A 359-nucleotide genomic window follows, 5' to 3' on the forward strand; every position below is an offset into this window, starting at 1 on the left:
TTGGAGTTTTACAATTCATATTAATTTAAATCCATGAAACTAATTTAAATGTCTAATATAATATATACAATTATTAAAATATATAAAAAAGTGGGAAAAGTCATTTTTGGTTTCGGCCTGACAAATTCTGCTGCAGGATGTGTATTGTGGTGCCATTTATTTCAATGGCACCCCAAACGCCCCTCCCGCCCACAGTGTGATCGCCCGCACTTGAATGCACAGTACTGGACTGCCGTGCGTTTGCAAAGAATGTGCATGCAGTTTGATTCTGAAGTAAACTTTGCTTGTAAACACTCCCATTTGTGTATTTCATTTAAAAAAAAAAAGAGATTTAATTTATTTTTCTTTGCCCGATTAAT

Source organism: Nanorana parkeri, unplaced genomic scaffold (genome assembly GCF_000935625.1).
Source record: "Nanorana parkeri isolate BGI_ZX_2015 unplaced genomic scaffold, ASM93562v1 scaffold325, whole genome shotgun sequence".
Lineage (NCBI taxonomy): Eukaryota > Metazoa > Chordata > Amphibia > Anura > Dicroglossidae > Nanorana > Nanorana parkeri.